General features: G+C 35.7%; 1 long non-coding RNA gene across 2 annotated transcripts in view; it reads right to left on the reverse strand.

Annotated features, from left to right (window-relative positions):
• The window catches only part of LOC141507077 (uncharacterized), a 78,878-nt gene extending 54,875 nt beyond the window's left edge, over positions 1–24,003 (reverse strand). For both annotated transcript variants that reach the window (XR_012474065.1, XR_012474066.1), the window contains exon 1: positions 23,694–24,003. This is a non-coding gene — a long non-coding RNA (uncharacterized LOC141507077). The remainder of the gene's footprint in view (positions 1–23,693) is intronic.
• Between the last annotated feature and the right edge of the window lie 2,640 nt (positions 24,004–26,643).

Genomic DNA, 26,643 nt, shown 5'->3' on the forward strand with positions numbered 1-26,643 from the left:
TCTTGCAGAAATTAAGATTTGTTCTGAGTCTAGAAAGCAGCCAAAAAAGTTATAGGTGGAAGTGATAGAGGAGAATATTCCAAGCATAAGAGATGGAGAAAAAAGCAAAGCTTTGAGGAAATGGAGGGTATTTCATACGAGAAGCTGCCAGAATGTAGGTAGCAGATATTTGCTAGATCATAAATTATCAGAACTTGAATAAGGTATAAGGAGACTGGAGTGATAGAAAGGGGGTCAAATTGTGAAGGATTTTAAAGGTCAAAGAGAGTTTTTTATATTTAACCCTGGTGATAATAGAGCCAGTGAAATTACTGAGAAGGGGGGTGACATTTACAGACATGCTCCTCAGGAAAAATAGGATGTATTGGAGTAGGGTGCGATTTGAGGCAAGAAGACCACCCAGAAATCTTTTGCAGTGGTTCAGACATAAAGTGAAAAGAGTCTGCCCCAAGTTGGTGACTAAGTGGAAAGATATAGGTGGAAAATACAATAAAGGTAGAAATATCAGGTTTTGACAATTAATTGTTTGTATAGAGTAAGTCTGAGAGAATAATCAAGGATAATGACACTGAGGTTGTAAACCTGGACTACTAGGAGGACTGTGATGCCATGGATAGTAATAGGAAAGTTAAGAATGAGGGGAGGATTTGAGGGAAAAGATAAACACTTTCTGTCATTTTGAGTTTGAATTGACTATAGGACATCTAAGTTGAGACTTTGAAAAATCAATTAATAACTTGGAGAGGGAGAGAGACTAAGGGTGGATATATAGATATGACTTCAGATGCATAAAGATGATAATTCAACCATGATAGCTGATGAGATGCCATAGAGGGAGAAAAGACAAGAGTTGAGCACAGAACCTTGGGAGGAACAAAATTCCTACTCTTTTCTTGATACTTTTTAAAAATTAAATTTGTGATACCAAGGTCATACTACCTTAATAGAATTTTTAAGATCTTTCCCATTTTGCTACTATTTTTTTAAAAGAAAAAAACTGGACCTTTACCTCAATTTTCTTTGCTAGTTCTTCATCCAGATTACATTACTAAGGTCTGGAGATGTCCCAGCACTCTGTGGACATAACAATAGTGCCTACCTCTCAGCATAGTTGTGAGGATCAAATGGCTTGATATTTGCAAACCTTAATATTGTAATATAAATACTAAATAATCATCAAATACATCAAATCACAGTTATTGCCTAGTTTCCATGTTGCTTTTTATTTTTAACTTATTTAGTACTTTATTTTTCTCCAATTACATATAAAAACAATTTTTAACATTTATTTTTAAAACTTTGAGTTCCAAATTCTCTCTTTTCCTCCCTCCCTAACACCCTTATTGAGAAGGCAATCAATTTGATTTGGTTATAAATGTGTAGTCATGTAAACATATTTCAATATTAGTCATATTGTGAAAGAAGTATGGACAAAAAACCTTCAAAATAGCATAAAAACATATGCTTCAATCTGTATTCAAACACCATCAGTTCTTTTTCTGGGAATGGATAGCATTTTTCATTAGTGCATCTGAGTTGTATAGGCTCACTGTAATACTGAAAATAACTAAATCATTTACAGTAAACGTCTTACAATGTTGCTATTACTTTATACACAATACATTACACTTTGCATCACCAAATGTCTTTCAAGGTTTTTCTGAGAACATCCTGCTCATCATTTGTTACAGCATAATAATAATCTGTAACAGTCTCAGCATAATTTGTTTGGCCATTCCCCAATTAATGAGTATTTCCTCAATTTCCAATTCTTTGCTATCAGAAAATAACTGTTTTATTGTTGTACATATAGGTCTTTCACCATTTTGTTCTTGTAGTCTCTTTTTGGATACATACATAGTAGTGTTATTTGTAGGTCAAAAAGTATGTACTGTTTTGTAGCCCTTCAGTTCCAAGTTGCTCTGTAGAATGGTTGAATCAGCTCACAACTCTTATTTTTCCATATCTCCTCCAATATTGGTCATTCTCCCTTTCTATGCTATTAGTGTATCTAATAAAGTATGAGTTAGTACCTCAGAATTGTTTTAATTTGCATTTCTTAATCAATAGTGATTTAGAGCACTTTTAATATGGTTATAGACAACTTTGCTTTTATTTGAAAATTTTTCATATATTTTTGATCATTTATCAACTGAGAATGGCTCTTATTTTTATAAAATTCACTCAATTCTCATTTCCTTCTTACCTCATTTATTCTATTTTTCCCCCCTCTCCTTTTACCCCGTCCCTTCCTCAAAGGTATTTTGCTTCTGACTACTACTTCCTCCATTCTACCCCCTTCCTTCTCTTATCTCCTTCCCCTCCTATTTTCTTATATGGTAAGATAGATTTCCATATGAGTATGCATGTTATTCTTTCTTTGAGCTAATTCTGATGACAGTAAGATTCACTCATTTCTCCTCACCTCCCTCATCTTCCTCTCTAAAAGATTTTTCTTGACCCTTTTATGGGAGATAATTTACCTCTATTCAACTTCTCTCTCTTTCCCTTTCTCCCAGTCCATCTGTCTTTCTCACTGCTAAATTTTATTTTTTAGATATCATCTTTTCATATTCAACTCACAGCTGTGCCCTCTATCTTTATATAAACTCTAGCTGCCCTAATAATGAGAAAGTTCTTATGAGTTACAAGTATCATCTTCCCTTGTGGGAATGTAAACAGTTTAACCTTATTAAGTCCCTACTGATTTCCCTTTCTGGTTTACCTTTTTATGCTTCTCTTGAATTTGAAAGTCAGATTTTCTTTTCAGCACTGGTCTTTTCATCAAGAGTATTTGAAAGTCCTCTATTTCATTGAATATGAATTTTTTCCCCTAAAGGATTATACTTAGTTTTGCTAGGTAGGTGATTTTTGGTTGTAATTCTAGCTCCTTTGACATCCAGAATATCATTCCAAGTCCTCCAGTCCTTTAATGCAGAAGCCACTAAATCTTGTGTTATCTTGACTGTGGCTCCATGATACTAGAATTGTTTGTTTCTTGCTGCTAGCAATACTTTCTCCTTGACCTGGGAGAATTTAACTAAACTATTCCTGTTTCAGTTCTCCCAAGGTGGTGTGATCTAAGGAGAGATGTGTTTACTACTTGCCTAGTATCTGAGGGACCACAAGCACTCTTTTCTGCCCTGGTATTATGATGAGAGTCTGTGGCTGTCTCAAGTTCTGGTGTTCCAGTGCTTTTCCATACCCTAGGATTGCCATGTAGGTTTGTGATCTAAATATGAGTATGGTCAAAAACAACAAAGTCCTGCCTCCCAATGCCTGCAAAGAGACCCTGTAACCTCCTTCTGATCAGTTGTTTGACCCACTTACCATCTATGACTGAGAGCTGTGGAAGCAGTCACTGTTGCTGCAGTTCAAAGGCTCCCAAAGTCTATTGTGGTTTTCTGGAGACTAGTCTATACTGACCCAACCTGCATTGAACTGTGCTCCACTCTCACTCTAGTGCAACAGACCTTTCCTACCAACCTCTTAAGTTTCTTTTGCCTAGAAAAATTATTTTACCCCTCTTTTGTGGTTCTGTCACTCCAGGAATTGTTTTATGCCATTATTTAAAAGTTTTGAAAGGGTTTTAGGGAGAGTTCAGGCAAGTCACTTCTTTTTCTCCATCATTTGGGCTCTGCCCTCTCTGTTGTTTTCTTTCTTTTACATGCTATTGAGCAAATTTCATGTGTCAGGAAGTGTATTAAGCTTTAGTGACAAAAAAGTAAAAATGAAACAGAACTTGACCTCAAGGAACCTATATTTTACTGGAAAATCACAATATTAAATTAAATTAAGTAATAGTAGTAGGATACAAGATATACAATTTGAATATAAAGCTGGAGCAGCTAGGTGGTGAAGTGGATAGAGCACCAGCCCTGGAGTCAGGAGTACCTGAGTTCAAATCTGGCCTCAGCCACTTAATAATTGCCTAGCTGTGTAGCCTCGGGCAAGCCACTTAACCCCATTGCCTTGCAAAAACCTAAAAAATAAATATGAATATAAAGCCATATGAGGAAAGGCGAGACTAAAAATTCAGAGAAATAAGGAATTGGTGTCTTAAAAGAAGTAGTACTTTGGATTGAAACTTGAAGGGAGCAAGAGTTTTCCAAGAAACTGAAGTAAAGAGGTTGAACTTTTCAGAAATGAGAGGCACATTATGCAAAATCACAGAAGCAATAGGAAATTAGTTACAAAACACTAAGCAGTCTTGCTGAAATTTCAGCATGAAGAGGTGTAAGATTTAATTATCCAGGAAAAATAGATGGAAAGTGTATAAAGATCTTTAAATGCCTAACAGAGGAGTTTAAAGACAATATGGAGGCTCAATAGAGAAATGATGTGGTTTGTCACCATGGTAGGTCACTCAGAAAATTCTTGTGACTACTGGCTAACTTCTGTCTTAAAGGAAAATCTAATGTGATTTTCATTTTCTTTTTTCCCCTAGGGGAATCTTTAACAGATTCAATTCACAGACTGTGAGGTGATTTCATAGGAGCATAGATTTCAAGCTAAAAGTTGCATTAGATCCCTTTGATCCAATCTCCTATTTTTACAGTTGCGGAAACTAAGGTCCAGATATGTTAAATGATTTGACCAAGGTTACACAAATGTTAAACAATAGCACCAGAATTCAAATCACACTTTCTATTCAATCCTCTCTGAGTGTATTTTAGCCCCTTGCTAGATTGTCATCTCCCTTAAGGTAGGGACACTCTTTCTAATCGTACTTCTTTCTTTAATTTCATTTTTAAGGATTAATTTCATAATCATCAACAAATATAAACATTTCACTTTACAAAGAAGACTCATATGGAATCATGAACTTGTGTTTCATAATTTGCTTTTTAAGTTCACATTCTAATTTGTAACATGTTCTGAAATTCCTTTTAGAAATGTTTTGAATGTTTTATTGAAGCTTTTTTTTTCTTTTAATATCTCTCTGACTAAACATTAACTCACTTTGCTCACCAAAACAGGGAGGGAAAATAATTTGATACATTAGTCTTGTATAACTCCTTTTGTACCTCTCATACATCACCTCTCTACCAAGAAATGGGCTCCATCATTAGTCCCTTAAAAGTTATAATTGGTCAGTGCATTGTCAAAGTCCTGTAATCTTTCAAAATTGTTTTTCTTTACATTATTGTACTCATGTAAACTGTTCTGATTCTGCTTATTTTACATCATTTCAGTTCATAAAAGTATTCCCATAAAGGAATGAATTCAGGTTTATCTGAATCCATCATATTCCTTTATGTTTGCAAACCATAGTTAGTGCAGTCATTCCACAATTTATGGGCATATACTATGTTTCCATTTCTTTGCTATAATGAAAACTTTTATTATAAATACTTAATTTGTGACTCAACTCCCATTTATATTTGATTCTTTTTATTAGTGGAAATGCCTAGTGCCTGTGTGAGAGGCAAATTTGGAAAGAGCTTGAGAGAGAAGACATGTGATTCTAGATTCTCAAGTCCCTGAACAAAGAGAACAGCTTCTTTAGGAAGAAGCTGACATGTAGAGGAGTCAGTCCTCCACTCATGTCCTTGTGTCCAGCCTACCACATTCAGGACTTTAGGGAATTTTCTGTCAGATAAGATCTGGGATTAAACTGAGACATCTCATTCCCAATGAAAGAGCTCATTTATTCCTTGTATTGCATGGTATATATTCTTATCTGCATACTTCTCTGCTGTTAACTCTCATTTTGGATAAATAGGTTTATTTGTTTTGTGTGATCATTGTGGAACTTGCATTTAGTAAGAAGTGAGTCAAGCCTAAGGTGTATAGCTTGAAGCACTCCTTCCTTTTTTAATGGATAGTGATCAGAAATTGTTTGAACTTAAAATTTGTTTCCTCCAAACTATCAATATTTAATGAGTCAGATAGATGTAATTCCAGCCTAGTTCCCTTTCTCTCAGGATAATAGTCAGCCTCTGGCCCCAACTTCTTGTTCCCTTCATGGCTAGAATCAAAGACTCCCTTTGGAGAAAAGAAACTCTAAAGATAACTATTCATAGCTCCATGCAAGCCACATCGAGAGAAACCAATATGTACTCATATAATTTACATGGACAATACACCCTACTGTTTACAAATAAATTTACTTTTCCCTCAGTCTTTGACTTCTTGAAGATATATGCCCAGTAAGCAAGATCACAGGATCAGTGGACTAAATATAGTAAAGTGGCTTTATGGTTATAGTTTCAAATTACTTTCTTATACATTTAGATCATTTCACAGCACCACAAAGGAGGTTACATTGTCTGATCTCCAATATAACCTCAATAATTGCCATTTTCCATTTCTTGTCATTTTTTTCTAATCTGATGAGTATATATCAGTGTCTATGCTAACATAGCAACCACAGACTTGTTGCCCAGGCAATAGCTCAGAGAGTCAGTCTTCTTGGGAACCAGGGGTTATTCAACTGGTACTAAAAAGGATAGAAGACTCACATACAAAAAAAAAGAATTTAACACCATTGTCACCATGGAAAAATAACAGAGATCCCCTCTTCCACCTTCTTTACCTCACCATGGCTCCACCACCATCATGCCCCAGCTGCTCTTGATATTCATTCACTTCAACCCTCAACTCTTTTGTGACATCTTCAAGATTTCATATATGTGTATATATATATATATATATACACACATATGTATATATACACACATATGTATATATATATATATATAATTTAATCAATTTAAATCTGATGAAAGTAAAACATGATTTGTCCCAGGTCTCACACCTTTCCAAATATAACCAAATATAATTCTGTAAACTTAGTTTATCTACACAACATAAAAGAGGCAGATTTCATACCAGAGTCCACTGAACTTATAGGACCAAAACTATCAATATTTAAGGAGATATATAATTCTAACTTGGTACCTTTCTATGAAGAAAGGGAAATGGCCAAATTCTGGCCCCAATGTACTGTTCCCCTCTTGGAAGGAAGCAAAAAAATCACTTGGGAGACAGGTGGGTAGAGGAGATTCTAGAAGAGTTACTGCTATGCTTCCTATGCTCTAGAAAAATCTAGATTCTAGACTATATGCTACTTCTATAATAGTAACAGAATTAAAATAACTCACAGAGACAATTTCTAGTACTGTGCCTTAAATATAGATGTTCAGTCATTTTTCAGTTGTGCATGACTCTTCTTGACCCCACCTGGGATTTTCTTGGCAGAGATGTTGAAGTGGTTTGCCATTTCCTTCTCCTGTTCATTTTACATGTAAAGAAACTGAACAAACAGAGTTAAATGAATGACCCAGAGTCACATTAGCTAGTAAGTGTTTGAGGTCAGATTTGAACTCAGGATGATGAGTTTTTTGATTTCATGCCTGTCATTCTAGACACTATAGCATCTAACTACCCCTTGCACATAATAGGCCCTTGACAAAGATTTGCTGTACTGAATCTTTTCCTCCAAAGCTGCTTTTTCTGTCTTCACTATTTATACAGGTGACATCACTCATTCACCCAATCCTCTATGTTTGAAAACCTGGTGCTGGTTTTATTTACCACAAAGATCACCTTATACATGATGTCTTTTCTGATCTTTCCAGACACAAATGTTTTCTGGCTCTCCCTCCTTCAATTACCTTATACTTATGTTCTGTATATTGGGTTTCATATCCTAATTGTGTAGCCTTAGGTAAATCACATAACCTCTCTGAGCTCTCTGTTACTCTCCAAAAATATAAATTGCAGTAAAAGTGTGATCCAAATTGAAAGAGAGAGAGAGAGAGAAAGAGAGAGAGAGAGAGAGAGAGAGAGAGAGAGAGAGAGAAGAAGAAGAAGAAGAAGAAGAAGAAGAAGAAGAAGAAGAAGAAGAAGAAGAAGAAATAAGAAGAAAGGAGGAGGAGGAATAGGAGCAGGAGCAGGAAAAGGAAAAGGAAAAGGAGAAAGAAGTGGGAAGGAGAAAGAAAGAGAAAGAGAAAAGGAAAAAAGGAAGAAAGAAAGGGGTGGGGAGAGAGAGAGTTGCTTTTTTATCTGGAAGTTCCTTATAGCAAGGAAAACAATTCTCAGTCTTATATGTAAGATGTACTTATATGTCCACATGTTGCCTCTTCCATAGGGCATAAGCAAATATGATGTCAAGAATCATTTCACCTTATCTTTGAATCTCCAATACGTAGCACAGTTGTACCTTGGCACAACAATGCCTGGCATATAATAGGTGCTTGGTAAATACTTATTAATTAATTAAAATTAGTTAAATAATGAATTTATGGATCTTCAATTCCTCCTGGTTCAAGGTTTCCCTTGAGAGCAATTTAAATCTGGTGAAAATACAACATGATATGTTGCAGGTACCACATCCTCCCAAAGAAGATTCTGTAAACCTCTTTACAATACAGAAGAGATAAATTTCATACAAGAGGCCACTGAACTTATAGAGCTGAAACTATCAATTTTTAAGGAGATAAATAATTCTAGCTTGGCACATTTTCGACAAAGAGTCCAATTGAATCTTCCCCTATGATATTTTTGCATCCATTCATTGTCCTACACTCATATTGTTCCTTAGGATCCTTATCATGCTTTACATTCTCAGTGTCATTTTTTATGCTGTTCCCTGTGGCTGAGGTACCTCCCTTTCATTCCTCATTGGTTGAATTCTAGTCCTTTTAAATTGAAGTTAAAAGACCACTATGTTCATAAGCCTTTCTTGATCTCTTCCCAACAGGGAAAGACCTCTCATGGACCTCAAATATCACTTTGTTTTGGAATTCTCTAAGGAAACTTGCAATGTATTATAGGAACCACAATATTATCTATGGTTCTTTGCTGGACCATCAACTGCATTAGGGCAAAAACTATCCTATCTACATTTTCTATCTCTTCCTTGCCCCATGCATATAACTAAAGACAAACACCAGACTAGATAACCCAAACTATTTGGTCTTGGTTCCTGTGAGAGCTATTTCTAAGTATTTTTATTATCTACCATATGGAAAGATAAGACATTTCAGCTTGGTCCCAGAGGTCAGAATTGGAAGCCAAGGATGAATTTTGCAAATGCTCAAATTTGATGTTAAATTCAAGAAAAACTTCCTTAAAATTCAAGTTGCACATAAATGAAATAAGCAATTTCTGCAGATCGCAAAAGCTCTTCTAGGAAAGGCAGATTGACAACTTGTTAGGAATGTTGTGGGGGTGGCTAGGTGGCGTAGTGGATAGAGCACCGGCCCTGGAGTCAGGAGTACCTGGGTTCAGGTCCAGTCTTAGACACTTAATAATTGCCTAGCTGTGTGGCCTTGGGCAAGCCACTTAGCCCTGTTTGCCTTGCAAAAACCTAAGAAAAAAACAAACAAAAAAAAGGAATGTTGTGGAAAGAATTCCTTTTCAAATAAGACATGATGAACTCTGAGATAGTTTCTAACTCCAAGATTACATATTTTGTGACAAATGTTTGCTGTGTGGAACTGTAGAAAGAGACTAAATAATCTGGTATATATAGGTGGGGGATAAGGTGAATCTCAATCTTGTGGATAAAATAATAAAACTTTTTTTAAGAAAGATTTTATTTATTTTGAGTTTTTACAATTTTCCCCCATTCTTGCTTGGCCTCCCCCCACCCCCCACAGAAGGCATTCTGTTAGTTTTTGCATTGTTTTCTTGGTATACATTAATCTCAGTTGAATGGGATGAGAGAGAAAAATCCTATCCTTAAGGAATAAAAATAAAGTATGAGAGAGCAAAATTACATAAAAAGATAACAGGGTTTTTTTTTAATAATTTGAAGGTAATAGTCTGGTCTTTGTTCAACTTCACAATTCTTTTTCTGTATACAGATGGTATTCTCCATTGCAGACAGCCCAAAATTATCCCTGGTTGTTGCACTGATGGAATGAACAAGTCCATCAAGATTGATCATCACCTTCATGTTGCTGTTAGGGTGTACAGTGTTTTTCTGGTTCTGCTCATCTCACTCAGCATTAGTTCATGAAAATCCTTCGAGTCTTCCCTGAATTCCCATCCCTCCTGGTTTCAAATAGAATAATAGTGTTCCATCACATACATATGCCACAGTTTGTTCAGTCATTCCCCAATTGAAGAATATTCACTTGATTTCCAATTCTTTGCCACCACAAACAGGGCTGCTATGAATATTTTTGTACAAGTGATGTTTTTACCCTTTTTCATAATCTCTTCAGGGTATAGACCCAGTAGTGGTATTGCTGGATCAAAGAGACCGCACATTTTTGTTGCCCTTTGGGCATAATTCCAGATTGCTCTCCAGAAAGGATGGATGATTTCACAGTTCTATCAACAATGTATTAGTGTTCCAGATTTCCCACATCCCTTCCAACACTGATCATTGTCCTTTCTGGTCATATTGGCCAGTCTGAGAGGTGTGAGGTGGTAACTCAGAAATGCTTTAATTTGCATTTCTCTAATAAGTAATGATTTAGAGCAATTTTTCAAAGGACTATGGATTGCTTTGATTTCCTCAGCTGTAAATTGTCATTGCATATCCTTTGACAATTTGTCAATTGGGAAATGGCTTGATTTTTTGAAAATTTGACTCAGTTCTCTGTATATTTTAGAAATGAGTCCTCTGTCAGAAATACTAATAGCAAAAACTGTTTCCCAGTTTACCACATTTTCTTTGATCTAGGTTACATTGGTTTTGTCTGTGCAAAAGCTTTTTAATTTAATGTAATCAAAATTATCTAGCTTGTTTTTAATTATGTTCTACATATCTTCCTTGGTCATAAACTGCTTCCCTTTCCATAGATCTGACAGGTAAACTATGCCTTGATCTTCTAGTTTGCTTATAATATTGCTTTTTATATCTAAGTCCTGTATCCATTTTGATCTTTTCTCGATATAGAGTGTGAGGTGTTGGTCTAATCTAAGTTTCTTCCATACTAACTTCCAATTTTCCCAACAGTTTTTATTGAAGAGAGAGTTTTTAACCCAATAGCTGGACTCTTTGGGTTTATCAAATAGCAGATTATTATAATCATTTCCTGTTATTGCACCTAGTCTATTCCCCTGATCCACCACTCTATTTCTTAGCCAATACCAGACAGTTTTGATGACTGATGCTTTATATTATAATTTTAGATCTGGTAAGGCTAGGCCACCTTCTTTTGCACTTTTTTTCATTGAATCCCTGGAAATTCTTGACTTTATTTCTCCATATAAATTTACTTACAACTTTTTCTAACTCATTAAAGTAATTTTTTGGAATTTTGATTGGTAGGGCACTAAACAAGTAGTTTAATTTTGGTAGAATTGTAATTTTTATTATATTAGCTCGACTTACGCATGAACAGTTGATGTTAGCCCAGTTATTTAATTGATTTTATGTGCATGAGAAGTGTTTTGTAATTTTTTCAAAAAGTCTTTGAGTCACCCTTGTCAGGTAGACTCCCAGGTATTTTATATTGTCTGAGGTTACTTTGAATGGGATTTCTCTTTCTAGCTCTTTCTGCTCTAACTTGCTAGTCATATATATATATATACACATATATATATATGTATATGTATGTGTATATACATACATATATATATATATATATAGAGAGAGAGAGAGAGAGAGAAATGTTGAGGATTTATGAGGGTTTATTTTATATCCTACTACTTTGCTAAAGTTGTTAATTATTGCTACTAGTTTTTTTAGATGATTTTTTGGGATTCTCTAGGTATACTATCATGTCATCTGCAAAGAGTGAGAGTTTTGTCTCTCCCTTCCCGATTCTAATGCCTCAAATTTCTTTTTCTTCTGTTATTGCTAAAGCTAATATTTCTAATACAATATTGAATAGTAATGGTGATAATGGGCATCCTTGTTTCACTCCTGATCTTATTGGGAATGCCTCTAGCCTATCCCCATTGCATGTAATGCTTGTTGTTGGTTTCAGATAAATACTGCTCATTATTCTGGGGAACAATCCATTTATTCCTACACTCTCTAGTGTTTTTAGTAGGAATAGGTGCTATATTTTGTCAAAAGTTTTTTCAGCATTTATTGATATAATCATATAATTTGTGATAGGTTTGTTATTGATATAATTAATTATACTAACAGTTTTCCTATTATTGAACCAACCCTGCATTCCTGGGATAAATCCTACTTGATCATAATGTACGATCCTAGTGATAACTTGTTGTAATCATTTTGCTAAAATTTTATTTAAGATTTTTGCATCAGGGAGATAGATCTATAATTTTCTTTCTCTGTTTTAACTCTTCCTGGTTTAGGTACTATCACCATATTGGTGTCATAGAAAGAATTAGGCAGAGTTCTGTCTTCACCAATTTTTCCAAAGAGTTTATGTAGAATTGGAACCAATTGTTCCTTAAATGTTTGAAAGAATTCACTTGTGAATCCATCTGGCCCTGGAGATTTTTTCTTAGGGAATTCAATAATGTCTTGTTGAATTTCTTTTTTCTGAGATAGGGTTATTTAGGTTTTTAATTTCCTCTTCATTTAATCTGGGCAATTAATATTTTTATAAATATTCATCCATTTCACTTAGATTGTCAAATTTATTGGCATAAAGTTGGGCAAAATAATTCTGAATTGTTACTTTAATTTCCTCCTCGTTGGTGGTGAGTTCACCTTTTTCATTTATGCTACTAGCAATTTGGTTTTCTTCTTTCTTTTTTTTAATCAAATTGACCAGAGGTTTATCAATTTTATTGGGTTTTTTTCATAAAACCAGCTCTTGGTTTTATTTATTAGTTCAATAGTTTTCTTGCTTTTGATTTTATTAATTTCTCCTTTAATTTTTAGAAATTCTAATTTGATATTTAATTTGGGGGTTTTAATTTGTTCTTTCTCTAATTTATTCATGTAAGCATTTAAAGATATAATATATCCCCTGACAGCCACCTTGAGTGTATCCCATATGTTTTGGTATGTTGTCTCATTATTTAGGATGAAATAATTATTTCTATAATTTGTTGCCTGATCCACTCATTCTTTAAAATGAGGTTATAAAGAGGGGTGATTAGGTGGCACAGTGGATAGTGCACTGCCCCTGGAGTCAGTACCTGAGTTCAAATCTGGCCTCAGACATTTAATAATTTCCCAGTTGTGTGGCTTTGGGCAAGCCACTTAACCCCATTACTTTGTAAAAAAAAAAAAGCACCCTAAAAATGAGGTTATTTAGTTTCCAATTAGTTCTGGGTCTATATATCCTTGGCCCTATATTGCATATGATTTTTATTGCATTATGATCTGAGAAAGATGTATTCACTATTTCTGCCTTTCTGAAATTGATCATTAGGGTTTTATGCCCTATACATAGTCAGTTTTTTGGTCAATGCCATATACTGCAGAAAAAGAAAATATATTCCTTTCTATCCCCATTCAGTTTCCTCCATAGGTTTATCATATCTAGGTTTTCTAACAATCTATTGACCTCCATAACTTCCTTCTTATTTATTTTATGATTAGATTCCCCTGTGTTTTGTTTCTGAATACCACCACCTTCAGTGTGTTTGCCCTCCTATATCAATCCTTCTCCCCTTTCTTTCCCCTTTCCCTTTCCTCCTTCTTCCCTTCCTTCTGTTAGTTCCCATTTTCCTCCAGCTCCCTGTCCCCCCTCCCCTTTTCCCTTTGTAATACTTGAAAGGTAAGATAAGTTTCTCAACTGAGTGTGTCTAAGTTAACTTTAAGCCAAGTCAGATGAGATGAAGATTCAGGTGGCTCTCTTCTCCTCCCTTCTTCCACTCCATTACAATAGGTCTTTTGTACTTCTTGTTGTAATGAGATTTACCCCATTCAGTTTCCTCCCTTCTCCTATCTCCTTACTGCCCCTCTTTTTAAGGAGGTATTGTTTTTAAATCATTCTATCTGAGTCACAGAAAAGTTATGAGTGTCCATCACTTCTGGCTAAGTACATTCTCTCCAATAAAATTATAATTCTCAAGAGTTATGAGACCCTTTCTCCCAAATAGGTATATAGCCAGTTTCATCTTAGCAGTTTTTTCTTTATCCCCCCCTTTTTTTTTTACCTTTCCATGTGTCTCTTGAGACCCCGTTTGATGTCCAAATTTTCTATTTAGCTCTGGTCTTTTCATCAGGAAGAGTTGGAAGTCTCCTATTTCATTAAATGTCCATCTTTTCCCCTGGAAAAGAAGGCTCAGCTTTGCCTGGTAGTTGATTCTTGGTTGCATTCCAAGCTCCCTTACTCTTCGAAATATCTCCTTCCAGGCCCTTCAATCCTTTAATGTTGCTGCGGCCAGGTCCTGTGTAATCCTTACTGAGAATCCTTGGTATTTAAATTTTTTCTTTCTGGCTGCTTGCAGGATTTTTTCTTTAATACAATAGTTCTGGAATTTGGCCACAACATTCCTTGGTGTTTACATTTTGGATCTCTCTTTCCAGAGGGGATCGCTATATTCTTTCAATAACTATTTTGCCTTCTGGTTCCATTATATTGGGCAATTTTCCATCACTAGATCCTGTAATATTAAGTCCAGGCTTTTTTTTTTCTCTTCAGTGTTTTCAAGGCCTATAGTTCTCAGGTTCTCCCTTCTTGATCTGTTCTCGAGGTCAGCAGTTTTGCTGATGAAGTATTTTACATTTTCTTCAATTTTTTCAATCTTTTGGTTTTGTTAACTCAATCTTGTTGTCTCATGAAGTCATTAGTTTCTGCCAATCCCATTCTTTTTTTTTAAGAGAAGAAAATTTTTCTTCATTTATCTTTTGCAATTCCTTTTCCAGTTGGTCAATTCTATTTTTGAAGGAGTTTCCATTTGCCCAATATAGTTTTGAGAGAATCATTTTCTTTTTGCATTTGCCCAATTGAAAATCTAAGAGAATTATTCTCATTTTGTATTTGTCCAATTGTATTTTCCAAAGATTCATTTTCTTGTTGCTAGATATTAATTTTCTCTTGCAACATGTTAATTTTCTCTTGAGTTTCTTTTCCCAATTTTTCCAATTGATTTTTTTTTTAGGTTTTGGCAAGGCAAATGGGGTTAAGTGGCTTGCCCAAGGCCACACAGCTAGGTAATTATTAAGTGTCTGAGACCAGATTTGAACCCAGGTACTCCTGTCCAATTGATTTTTAAAATCCTTCCTGATGTCTTCAAGAAAGTCTTTCTGGGCTGGAGACCAATTCATATTCTCCTCAGTAGTTCTAGATCTCTCTGGGTTAGAATCTATTTCTTCTAAGTATTTCTCCATGGGCCCCCCTTTTTTGCTGGCCTTTTTAATCTTTCTAGGATCTTGTGCTGGGAGGGGCTGTCTCTCCGAGGTTTGCTTTCGAAGATCCTAGAGGTTCTTTTCACTTGTCTTAGTAATTCCAAGGGCCGGCCGGTAGGGGGCGCTGGTTGCTTTCTCTGGAGTGTTTGAGGTCCTCAGCAGCAGGGTCTGAGTTGACCTTGAACACTGGGCTGGGCCCTGGTGGAGGGAGTTGACCATGCCTTAGCCTGAGGGGGTGGGGGATTGTTTGTTGTTTGTTCTGGGCATAGGACTCCACTGAAATTATGGAACTGGTAGTTCTCTAGGCCTGCTCTGAAATTGGTGCTGGAACTCATTCTCCTGTAGCTCCTCCTCCCCCTCCCACCAGCCACCAAAGATTCTGTAGCTAAAGTCCTGCCACTCGCCAAAGTCTCTAAGGTTGAAGCTGGTCCTCTGGTTCCCCCCAGCTGCTATTGTCAATCGAATTTCTGTTAAGAGGTTTCTTTCATGTTGTTTCTGAGGGGAAAGAAGAGTACTTAACACACAGTGCCTGTCTTCTCTCCATCATCTTGGCCAGACTAAAATATTTTAATAAAACCATAAAATATTACAGTATAACTATGCACAATGAGATTCATTTTCCTATGTGGCAAAGCTATATGTTATAGTTATACTATAAAATGTTTCAATAAATGTTTGCCTGAAAATAATGCCCTTTCTAGCCAAGTCTCTAGCATAATCAAAATGTCCTTGGTATTATCTATTAATGAGCCATATAAAAATGATGGAAAAAATGCCAGATTAAAAAAAAACAAAAAAACTACAAACTATCCAACAGTTTCTCAGACCATCTGACATTCATTTAAAGCTTCTGTGATAAAGATAAGGCTGCAATTTAACTCTACTACAGGTCTGAACAATAAACTGTCTTTCTAGATTTAGTCAATTTAAGTCTCTCCTCTCCAATAGCTTTTCTCCATCCTTTTATCAGCAGACAGGATAAAGAAGAAACATGGTCGGGGGTGGAAGTAAGGAAACTAAGTTGAAGGATGAGTAATACTGGAAGCATTTGGAAGCATTTCCCTTGTAAGAATATCTTCCGTTCTCTTACCTAGCAATAGTATCTGACTCAACTCCAATATCAAAACTTCCTTTTTTATTTTAGTTTAGTGATTAATTTTGAGGTTAAAAGGCCAAACACTATGTTAGATCTGCATCAGACACATACTAGCCCTGAACAAGTCTCTCCATCTGTAAAAGGAATGGTTTGGATTCAATTACCTTTAAAGTGATTTCCTTCTGTCTCCCCACCTATGATACCATATATCATATACCATATACCAAACTTTATCAATTGCTCAACTCAGAAATGAGGGAGATGGAATAAATGGCCTCAAAGACCACATCCAGCTTTAATTCTCAGATCCTATGACCTTAGGGAATAAGTATATATATATATATATATATATATATATATATATATATATATATATACATATACATATCAGTAATTTTAAAAAAACAAACTTTTAGCATTTCTAAGAATATTCTAGGAGCATTTGAAGCACAGGGGACAATCAATGCAAAGACAGAGTTAGGAGAGGGAGTTTCCATGCACAGCAAATAAGCCAATGAAATTGAATCATGAGGTGTCAGAAGACTGAGGAGGTAGGAAGGAGCCATGTTGTGATGGACTTGAAATGTCAAACAGAGGACTTGATATTTTCCAGGAGGAAATAGTGACTTGCTAGCGTTCATTGAGTGGGGAGATGACAGAGTCAGACCTACAGTTTAAGACTAATTTTAGTAGTTCAGTAAAAAAATGGTTTGGACTAGGGAGAGACTAGAAGCCAGAGAGATCAATTAGAAGGTTATTTTTAAAAATCTATTTTATTTTCAATTCACAAAACAAAACAAGTATTTCCATAAAAAGATGATTATATAGGAAACTGCAAGTCTAACATGTACAGCTTGCTATTCCCTTCAAATATACAACAAAATGATCATGTAAATTTCTTTTTTTTTCTTTTTCTTTCCTCCCTTCCTCCCCACCCTAGAGATGGCTGCCATTAGACAAAAATAGGGTTCTGCGTGTGTGTCTGTGTGTGTGTGTGTGTGTGTGTGTGTGTAAAATTATTCTATACATTTATTTATTATTTCTTCCTCTAAACAAAGATTGCAATAGTTCAGGACAAAGGCAAGCAGACTTGTATTAGAATGATTGTAAGTATGAGTAAAGAACTGGAATGTATATGAGAGAGATGAAAAAGTAGAAATGAAGATTCAGCAATATTTGTTTTATATTGGATGAATGGGAGGAGCTGTGGATGATAATGAAGTTACAAACCTGAGTAAGTGGAAGGATACTTCCTCCATAGTAATGGGAAAGGTTGGAAAAGGGTTTAAGAAGATACAATTAATTCTTTTGTGTTGTTTGTGCTACCTATGGGACATCCAGTTCAAGATATCCAAAAGATATTTAAAGATATATGACATGCTCTAGAGAGAGACTAAGGCTAGATATAAAAATCTGAGACTCCTCAGTATTGAGAAGATAACTTTATCCGTGGGAGGTAATGAGATCACCTTGTAAGATGGTATGGAGTGAAAGGAGAAGATTGCCCAGCCCAGTGGTGTGTTGTGGGTAGAGCTGTGAATTAATTGGTTCCAACCATTCTGGAACACAGATTGGAACCATGATACCCAAGTGGCTCAATTTTGCATATGCTTTGAACCAGTTATACCACTAGAGATCAGTGAAAAGGGGAAAAAAGCTCTATATGTACAAAAATACTTCTAGCAACTCTTTTCATAGCAGACCAAAATTAGAAATGAAGAAGCTATTCTATTGGGGAATGGTTAAACAAAATACACTATATGAGTATAGTGCAATGTTATAGTGCCATAAGAAATGACAAAATGGATAGTTTCAGAGGAAACTGGGAAATTTTTTATGATCTAATGCAGAGCAAAGTGAATAGGAGGCTCATTTCTACAGTGACAATAATATTATAGAAAAAAAGAACTTGGAAAGATTTTAGAATTCTGATCAATGTAACGATAAATCATGAGGCCAGAACATTGAAGATGAAACATGACACCTACCTCCTGCCAGAGACATACATTCTGAAAATCTGTTTTGCTGGACTACACATGTTTATGATGAGGGTTTCATTTGGGGGGTTTGTTTTGTTTTTGTTTTGTTGTTATTGTTCAATGGGAGGGGAACAATGAAAGGAAAAAATTTTAAATGCATGTTAAAAATTAAAAAAAAAAATTAAAAGGGAGCCCAGGATAGAGCCTTGGGGGAGATCCACAATTAGAGGGCATGGCAAATGAAGAATGAACAAAGGAAATTTTAAATGTATAATATTAATTTATTATGGAATCTAATTTCAAAATGCTATGTAGAAAAAGCCTTTGCTAACTTTCAAAATGATTTTCTTTAGTCTTCAAAAGGCATTTTTATTTCTATATTCTTTTGACCGAGCAACAAGTTATGTTCCAAAAGTTCATTTTTTATTTAGATGTTTGGACCTAGAAATGTACTTTTCCACAGAAACTATGTTCTAAATGAAAGTTAGATTTCCATTCCAGGCCACAAGTCTCTAATAACTCCATCATATACCCAGGTACAGATAGAACAATTGAATCTAAATTCCATTTTTCATGGTGTTTCCTTTGGAAAAATGTATCTAGAATTCTATCATAGGATGTTATGATGATAGAGACTCATAGGATATAAGGGTTTAAGACCTTAGAGATCATCTAATTCAGGTCCTTCATTTTACAGATATGGAGCCCAGAAAGGTAATGGCTTATCATAGTCATACAGCTAACTAATGTTAGTGTAGTACTAGAATCTACTTCTCTGATTTCCAGTTCATAGTCTTTTAGAAAACAGCATGATTAGAGTAATAACAATATAAAAATTTAAGATAAACTTCCCTCCCCAAAAAATCTATTCTTTCTTTCCTTGCAGTAAATAATAAAATATTAAATAAAAACTGACTTTAATCTTTGAAAATTTTAAAATATATTACTTAAATTTCATTTGAAACCTCAAAACAACTTGATTTTACAGAAGGCGATATAAAGGCTCATAGCAAATAAGTGGCTGCCTATGTACTGATAAGGCTTGCCTAAGTACTGATAAGGCTTAAACATTTGGAATAGGAGAGAGAAGATTCCACAGATTAAAGCCCCAAGTGGTGACTCCCTTGGCCTGAAACAAGGGTTTTAGACATGGTGACTAGTTGGGGTAGTCTAGCACTTCACTCACTGTACAATCTAGATACTTGGTATAATTTGTTTTACTCTGTCTCCTTATTCTCTTCTTTCATGGGATGAGATGGGAGGCAACAGGTTAGCAGTATCATAAAAAGGTTTCTTTTTTCCCCCTTCCATGTTCTAGAAATCATAAGATGTGTCATATCCACTATAGGATATCAGCTTGGATAACATTGCTTTCAAAGAATAAATGGATAGAAAGAAAAGAGAGAGGAATTAGACTTGTGATTTCATTGATACAGAGAACTATTTTGGGAGGCAATCAGGGTTAAGTGACTTGCCCAGGGTCACACAGATAGTAAGTATTAAGTATATGAGGTCAGATTGAACTCTATCTCTAGAGTTCTTGCTTCAGGCTATGGGGAATCATTGCTTGGGCCTTAAATCTGTAGAATCCTCTATTCCAAATGTTTAAGACAGGACTGTCAAACCTTAGGTTATCTTTGGACCATATAAAAGTAAAATAATTATTTGAGGGTTGCACCCAGGATTAAAAATACAGTACACTAATATAATAGGTTCATCAAGCACTATGAAAGGTCATGGTATTTTAACTTCTTAGAAAGTGGGAGAACAGGGACCTAGCACAGTGGATAGAGCACCAGCCCTGGAGTCAGGAGTACCTGAGTTCAAATCTGGTCTCAGATACTTAATAATTACCTAGTTGTGTGGCCTTGGGCAAGACACTTAACCCCATTGTCTTGCAAAAAAAAACCCTAAAAAAATAGTGGGGGAACATGCCATCAATACACCCAAGCAAAAGCAAAAACAAAACAATAAAACAACACAACAGAATAAAAGTAGACTGACTAGTCTGCACAGATCCCACAGATCTATTGAAAATTCCATGTGATATGTTCTGCCTATAATGCTGCTTAAAACACAAAAGAAAATTAAAATCAATGGGATTATTTATTAGTGATGGAATTGAGAAATCTAATATGCATTCCATGTAAATTATTAATTTATTTTTTCACTTATGAAAATTAAAACCCACAGGTGGGCCACATAAAATCTCAGTGTGGGCAGCATGCAGCCCATGGGTCATATTTTAGGGGGAATCTGTTAGTTCTGTAAGATGGCCCTATGCTCTATCACCTAGTAGCCTCCATCTATTCATTCTTTTGAAACCAATGTTCTTCCAAGTTGATATGCTGTAGTGATTGTAAAACATCTTTCATTTTTCAGGAAACTGAAATGTGTGCACTATTCTCATTTAGACCACAATCAACTCATATTGGTCAAATATAACAGTACTAATTGATGCAACAGTGGATAAAGCACAGGACCTGGAGTCAGGGAGATCTGAGTTCAAATGTGACCTCAGACACTTACTAGCTGCTTGATCCTGGGCAAGTCACTTCACTCTATTGAACTTGCCCAGTTAAGTTAAGTCTCTAAAATGAGCTGGAAAAAAAATGGCAAAACCCTTCAGAATTTTTGCCCAGAAAATCCCAAAAGGATTAGTGAAGTCAGATGTGACTGAAAAACAACTAAATAACAACCATATTAGTAATTATTTAGTTATTAACTTTAATTAGATTATAGCCCTCAGTAACATTATTGGTAGTGTTATGGTGGTATTAATAATACTGTGTTCATAGCAACCTAATCTCCTACTCAGGAGAAACTCATAGGTTACTTGGATATGTTATTATAATTTATAACCAAAATAGTAACAGAGCTCATTTAATGAAATTACCCATTAGAAGTTAGTGTTGAAATTTATTACTCAGAGGCTTGGCCAAGAGAAGCAGTGGATTTAATCCTGTAAGAGGGGTTAGGTAACTTTCAGGTCATTAGAAATCACTTAACATCCTAGAAAGTTAACAAGATTTAACCTAGTCCTGTGAAAGAACTGCTTAATGCAGTGCCACAATCTGAGTAGTTACTCCTTTTCATCTTACAGCATTCCCACAAAGCACTTGGGTTATGGACTAGTAAAGAAGCATTGTGGAATAATAGGAAGAAGACCAGGCTAGGAGACATGGTTTTTCCTGGATGACTTTCATCAGTGAATTTATCAACAGGCATATATTAAGCGGATTCTCTGTGACATATGTGTGTGCATGTGTGTGATTTATGTATATATAAATATATATGCCATTTATGTGTATACTATCTGCTGTATATAAATATATACATATGACATATGCATGTACATTTGTGTCCCAATTTTTACTGCTGAAGGGATGAAGATCAGGAAAATCTTCTTGTATAAGATAATATTTGAACTGAACTTTAATGAAAACTGGAGCTTCCAGGGAGAAAGAGCTGAAAAGATTGAATTCTGGGAATGGGGATTATTGTCTTAGGCAAAATGTTTGTCATCTCCAGACCTTAGTTTCTTTGTTTATAAAGATGAGCAGTTTAAACTAAATGAACATTAGATAATTGATTTTTATTTCTTCAGAGTTTTAGTTTAACAACAATTTAACTCTCCTTTGTTCCTATCCTGGAGACCTCTTCATTGTTGGCCACTCTTCACCATCAACTATCACCATTATAGGAAGGATAGCTGCTGCTATGCTTCACCATTTCTAGCACCTGCACTCTTTCTTTTTCGTCACTCCTTTCCAGATCCCCATCTATGCATTTTCTTTCCCTTTTAGAATATTGCTTCTGTAAAGGTAGGAACTTTCTCTTTCTGTCTCTCTTTGTCTCTTTCTGCCATCTGTCTGTCTGTCTGTGTGTGTGTGTGTGTGCCTGTCTGTCTCTCAGTCTCTGTTCTCTCTGTCTCTCTGTCTCTGTCTGTCTCTCTCTCTCTCTGTGTCACTATGTCTCTCTCTCTTTCCTCTCAAAAGCAAATATGAAAAATAAGACCTATTATTTCTCAAGCCTATTTCTTCTTCAGTAAAATGGGAACAGTCATGTCACAACCAATATACATTAGAGGGTTGTTGAGAGGAGAGCATTTTGAAAATTGTAAAAGACTTCATAAAGGAGAACTACGGCATGTTAATTTTTTAAAGCACTTCCATTTGCACATCCCATTTTTACTTTCAACAACCATGTGGTTGAAGATAGATACTTTATAATTGACAAAATAGAAGTTCAGACGAGTTAGGTGCTTTGTTTAAGGCTTCACAGTTAGGAAGTAACAGTACCCAAAACAGAATTTCTTAGATGCCCAAGACTTTAAAAAAAAGTGTCAATTTTCCCTTCTCCTGTGCCAAATTCTATCCTCCCATTAAAAATGTATTGTGTTCATGATCGCTTTATGAATAAAGTGATGCTAAAATGAATGAGAAAATGAAACTCCTGGTTGCTTTCTTTCATCCAGGTGTGTCCTAGTACTGAAGAACTCTTTTGCTTTGAGATGATGAGGCAATTATATTAATACCACAGAGAACAGGTGGGGGAAGGCTTCAGTTTTTCTCATGATTTTATTAAAAAACCTTCAAAGATGATAGAATTCTGGTCACTGCTCCTGTAACCTGGAAAATCGTTCTCCTACACCTCCACATTTGCTGTAAATACCACATTTGGAGAAGAGAAATCTTTTGCAAGGATTTTCACCTTGAGGCCTGTGTACTTAATTTTATATATTATATATGTGTGTGTGTTTGTATTTATGTATGTGTGTATGCATTTATATATGTGTGTATGTATAAATGTGTATGTGTGTATACATATGTATAATTTCAATATGACTTCCTTTGAAATTCTAATCATTATTAATTTTTCTAAGAAAGGGGTCCATGATATTTTAAAAAGGATTTAAAAAAACTCAAAGGTTTAAAAACAGCTGAAAAACTGTAAATAGTCGTTAATCCATTTGTGAGCTTTTAGAAGACTGGTGATAACTTACTCTGAAGCTTGTAGCCTCAGTAAAGAAGGTAAGAAAGGGATGATTTAGTCTAAGTTAAATTTGGAGAGATAATCGCCTCGTCTTTCAGAGACTCTCTTCTATTTGTGTCTCTGGTGGTCTTCATTTTTCCACGCGAGGAGACAGGCTCCAAACTTTCCCTCGATGCTCCCCCTTTCCAGACGTGTCTCTGCATCCTTCTTGCCTCTGTCTTCCCGACCTGCCTTGCCGACGCCCCCTTTCCCCGCCTGGGTCTGTCTGTCTCCCCGTCTCTCCTTGCCCGCTGCCCAGTCAGCCTTCCTGAGCTGAGCTGACAGCCTGGCAGGTGCCAGCAGAGACTCCCCCGACTCTCTGCCCCTGCCCGGGGCAGCCTGAGCCTTGCGAGGCTCCCTCCGGCTCCCGAGCCCGACATCTGGCGCTCCTTACCTTGGACTTGGCGGCCGACTCGGAACTCCAATGCCTCTGATCTCATTTCTTCTTGTATCTACCCCAGCGGCCTCTTCCTCCGTCGTCTCCCCCTTCCACCAGCCCCAGCCGCTCTGATTTCGGTTTCCAAACCCGGCTTAATGACTGATCCAACCTCCTAATTGCTTCTTTCCCTTGGCAGGGTGTTTGGCGTTCCTGACCCTGGACAGCACCCTAGGCCAATTAACCCCGCTACGGGATCTCAGCAGCAAGGACAAAGCGGCTTCTCTTGACACTCTCGTCTGGCTTTGTCTGGCTCTCCCTTTTTTTTTCAGCCTTGCCTCCTTTTTTTCCTTCTTTTTCCTTCTTCACTCCAAATACCATGTATCTTCTTAATCTGTTCATTATCTAAAATATGAAACACATTTTAAATAAAAATCTATTTACACAAGAAATATAAATTTAAATTAGGTAGCTAAGATAGATGATATTTAGAAAAATGCATATTTTCTTGAAAAGTATCTCTACTTCTGAAAAAAATATGCAAAAATATTCTTCTGCCCACTCATTTAAAAATTCTTTTTACTAATGACATTTAGGACAATCAGAATTTGAATTCTTGGAATTCAAATTCTTGGAAAGTGTGATGATTTTCCTTTCCAGGTAAATACTAAGCCTGCCATCCATTTAAAGGGACTGTATTCTTTCCATCTATAGCAACAAAATGAGAGGCAACATAAAATATTGAATAAAGAACCAGTTGCATGGGTCAGGAAGATCTGGGTTCAAGTCTCATCTCTGATGTAAACAACAAGCTGTCTGATCATGAACAAGTCACTTGTGCTCTGAGTGTTACCAGGCAGTTCTCTCAGACTTTTTGCAAAACTGTTGGCAATCTACATTTATACAGGGAGTTTCCTTTATAGAAGTTCTCTCTGATGATATCACTGATAGAAATGATGACACCAGTGATAGAAATCATAGGTCCAAAAAACAACATAAATACAACGAAAAATAAAATGGCACCAGAAAAAAAATCATTTATGATACTTCTGCTAATGATTACAATGTTCAGATATCAATGAATCATGGTGTATTTTTTTAAAAGATCAGTCTCTTCACATTATCCTAGGTGGAAATTCAGAGGAAACCATAGTTTTAAGCTTTTTTGGTGATTAAAATCAAACAAAACAGCTTTTGTATTGTATTCCTAATACTAGATACATCTAAATGACAAAGCCTAGAAAACCACAAAAGGGTCTATTTGCTTTGAGGTACTCATATAGAACAAAATGAAAAATGCAATTGGTCCATTTCCCTGATTCATCTCTGTTTCATTCAAGTGGGTACCTCAAAAGCACCAGTTCTACTTCATTCACTCATTCAACCAGCATCTATTAAGGACCTCCTATGTATCAGACTCTATATTAGACACTGGAGTCACAAAGACAGTTTTATTAACATGATACTCAGTCCACTGAACTGATAGAATTCTAACTTAAAGTCAGATGTGGTTTCATTTAGGCTGGGTAGATATGACTTTATGTCTCAGCTAGTTTCAGGATTATAAAATCACAGAACGTAAGAGAGGGAGCAAAGTGCACAAGAGACCAGGTCCAGGGCCACCTGGGTTCACCTCCTGCCTATGATCTATACTGTGTGATGATAGACCAGTCACTTAATATTTTAGTGCCTCAGGCAGATCCCTAAGACTCTTCTTCTTTTTGGTAAGGCATTGAGGTTAAGTGACTTGACCAAGGTCACACAGGTAATTATTAAGTGTCTGAGGTCAAATTTGAACTCAGGTCCTTCTGATTTCAGGTCCTGTGCTTTATCCACTAATTGCCCTATCCTGAGCATTTCTACAAATCTGATAAAATCACAGGTCTGGGAACTTCCTACTACTATCACCACTATCACCCCCAAAAAGGGGTAATAAATTAATTTAATCTAATCCCTCATTTCACAGATGATAACACTTAAATTGTTATATTTTCAATTTTATTTATATCTCCTGTCAAGGCCAAGAGACAACAGAAAAAAAAATTAGATCCAGGAAGACCTGATTTTAAATTCTGCCTCAGAAACTTACTAAACTGTATTACAGATTAAGTCACTTAAATTCTTTTAGTCTCAATTTCCTTATCTGTAAAGTGACAGATTTGGTCTCACAGGTTCCTAATGTCTAATTCTAAATCTAAATCTGAGCTCAGGAGAGGACATAGGGTAACTAGGTGGCATATGGAGAGACTACCAGACCTGGAGTCAGGGAGTCATTAGTTCAAAGTCAGCCTCAGATGCTTACTAGCCATGTGACCTTAAGCAAGTCATTTTACCCTGTCTACCTCAGTTTCCTCTTCTCTAAAATGATCTGGAGGAGGAAATGGAAAACCACCCCAATATCTTTGCCTAGAAAACCACAAAAGGGTCTATAAAGGAGGAGATCAAAAAATTAGGCATGTAACTAAAAAGCTAGAGAAAGAACAAATTAAAAATCCCCACTTAAATATCAAATTAGAAAATCTGAAAGTCTAAGGAGAAATTCATAAAATTGAAAGGAAGAAAACCATTGATCCAATAAATAAAACTAATAGTTGGTTTTATGAAAAAACCAATAAAATAAATAAATCTTTGATTGATCTAATTTAAAAAAAAGAATTTCAAATGTCCAGTATCAAAAATGAAGAGCTAAACACCACCATTAAAGAGGAAATCAACGAGATTTATTTTGCCCAACTGTGTGCCAGTAAATTTGACAACTTGAGTGAAATGAATATAAAATACAAGCTACCAATATTAACAGAAGAGGAAATAAAATACTTAAATAACTCTATTTAGAAAAAAGAAATTTAAAAAAATCAATAAACCTCCCCAAGGAAAAATCTTCAGACCCAGATGGATTTACAAATGAATTCCACCAGACATTTAAGGAGAAACTAATACCAATTCTACATAAACTATTTTTAAAAAT

This window comes from Macrotis lagotis, chromosome 1 (genome assembly GCF_037893015.1).
Source record: "Macrotis lagotis isolate mMagLag1 chromosome 1, bilby.v1.9.chrom.fasta, whole genome shotgun sequence".
In the NCBI taxonomy this organism is placed as follows: Eukaryota; Metazoa; Chordata; class Mammalia; order Peramelemorphia; family Peramelidae; genus Macrotis; species Macrotis lagotis.